The 2,507-nt window shown below is 40.4% G+C and overlaps 1 pseudogene; it reads right to left on the bottom strand.

Moving 5' to 3' along the window:
- Positions 1–401: 401 nt before the first annotated feature.
- LOC101355885 (MIP18 family protein FAM96A pseudogene) lies at positions 402–913 on the bottom strand (annotated as a pseudogene).
- Between the last annotated feature and the right edge of the window lie 1,594 nt (positions 914–2,507).

Below are 2,507 nucleotides of genomic sequence, written 5' to 3'. Positions count from 1 at the left end.
CACTCCAGATACAATGAATCAGAATCTACATTTTTCTTTTTTACAAGAATCATATCCATTTATTTATATTTTACAGAATAATGCTTTAAACTGAATACATTTGAGCTCAGTAGACATTTGACATGAAAAGTAGTTGTATCAGAAAAATAGCAACTCATCTCACACGTAATAACTAGAAAATATGTCTCTGATCACTTAAGTGTTACAAATCCTGAGAACGTTACCCACTGAACAAACTAGGTCCTACCTGACAATTACATCTTGCTTGGAAATAATCCTCTAAGAAAATCTTCTGAGGTACAAATCACCTAGGTATTAAACATGAGTCTTTTACATTTTACAAAGAGTTTAAACAAATATATAAATAATTGCAGTTCAATGGCTGTTTAAACAGCTATATATTAATCCGGTTCAAGAATGTACGGTTCCACGATGTTTCGTTAAGTTGGGGTTCTCCACTGCAGCTGCCACTTGCTCTTTGTCGTTTATCTGCTTGTTGATGTCTTCTTCTGCGGAGTGGCTTCCTTCGGAAATGTAGATTTCCAGCTTCTGTTTAAATGGTAAACACCACTGAAGTTTTCCTCTTAAGCACAGCCCACTAAAGAGTTGCTGTTGATGTGAACCTGACAATAACCTGCTAGTCTTCTTCATTTACCTCCTGAACCTCCACACAACTTTTTGTTACCACTTCCAGCTCTTCTAAAGTATTGGGCTTCTCTGGGTCCTGGATAGTTTGAATCAAATCATAAACCTCTAGTGCTTTCTCTTTCATGATCTGGAGCTGCCAGGTAGTTCCATGCTCAGAGAAGCCCAAGAGCCACCGGACTCTGCCCAGTCTCCAGGGGAGCAGCCTGAACAACCGCTCCATCCTCATGCTTCAATATCCCTCAGAATCTACATTTTAACAAGATCCTCAGGTGATTCTTACGGATCCCCAGGTGACTCTTATGTATACATAAGAATCACCCAGGAGTCTTGTTAAAATGTAGATTCTGATTCAGTATATCTATGGTGGAAATGCAAATTCTCAGCAGGGGGTCAAACCAGTTTGAAGCTTTGGGTTTTCCTCTGGTTGTGCTGTGCTCACTACGTTCACATTTGGTGCCACTTTTCCCATCACCAAAAATAACAAGTCTCTGTGGTCTAAAGTATACTTTCCCCGCCTCCCTCCTTTCCCTGGTAACCACCAATGAACACTGATCTCTCTATATTTATCTATTCTTGTCTTCTTATGAAAGAGGGATCATACAATATTTGTCCTTATATGCTTGACTTATTTCCCTTAGTACTATGCCCTCCAGATCCATCCATGTTATAATATGTTGTGCAGACTCATCATTGTTCTTTATGTTTGCGTAGTATTCCATTGTATGTATGTACTACAATTTCCGTATCCATTCATTCGTTGATGGGTACTTTGGTTGTTTCCAATGTATTTGCTATTGTGAATAAAGCAGCGGTGAACATAGGTATGCATATGTCTGTCTGTTCGTGTCATTATTTTTAGGTCTCTAGGGTATAGTTAAGATCTTACTGCTAGCCAGAAGGTTAACAGTTTGAATCCTGCAGCTCCTTGGAAACCCTATGAGGCAGTTCTACTCTGCTATGAGTCAGAATTGACTCAAAAGAAATGGGTTTGATTTGGGTTTAGGGTATATACCTAGGAGCGGGATTGCTGGATCATAGGGTAGTTCTATTTCTAGTTTTTTAAGTGCCATACCATTTTCCATAGTGGTTGTACCATTTTATAGTCCCATCAGCAATTATCCTCATCCTTATCCTCACGTTTGCATTTGCTTTACATTGCAAACATTTATTTTCTCACAGAGCAATTCAGTCTTTTATAAAATTTTGTACTAAAAGAGAAATAAAAACTGTTTGTTTTTCTAAGAATGCTTATGTTAGGTAAACAGTGGTCACTACCCGTCGCTGTACTCTGAAGGCATGATGTACCCTGATCTTGTAGAGCTATTGAGGAAGTGGGACCTAACTAAATAAGTCATCTCACATATCTTCAGTGGGAAGAAATCTTACTGCCTCCCTGTCACCTTAAGGCAAGTGTCTGAAAGAAAAAATGTTAGTTCTGGAAATGGGCAGAACATTTAGGGGACTACAGTGGTAGGTATTTTTTGCCAGAGAAACAAAAGCCAGTAGAGATATTTAAGAGACTCCCTTGAGATGATGGTACTAGAAAATGATTTCTGAGCACTAAGAAGAATTTTACAGGGACACTGATGGCTCAGCGGTAGAATTATCACCCTCCATGCGGGAGACCCGAGTTAGACTCCCAGCCAGTGAACCTCAGGCGCAGCCACCATCCATCTGCCAGCGGAGGCTTTCTGTTGCTAAGATGCTAAACAAGGAGCCCTGGAGGCGCAATGGTTAAGCATTCGGCTACTAACCAAAAGGTCAGTGGTTCTGCAGCAGAAGAGACCTGGTGATGTGCTTCTGTAAAGACTATCGCCTAGGAAACTCCGTGGGGCAGTTCTGCTCTGCCATACAGGGTC

Source organism: Trichechus manatus, unplaced genomic scaffold (genome assembly GCF_000243295.1).
Source record: "Trichechus manatus latirostris isolate Lorelei unplaced genomic scaffold, TriManLat1.0 scaffold00103, whole genome shotgun sequence".
In the NCBI taxonomy this organism is placed as follows: domain Eukaryota; kingdom Metazoa; phylum Chordata; class Mammalia; order Sirenia; family Trichechidae; genus Trichechus; species Trichechus manatus.
The sequence above is the reverse complement of the archived record's forward strand: the minus strand, read 5'-3'. Positions and strand labels throughout refer to the sequence as shown.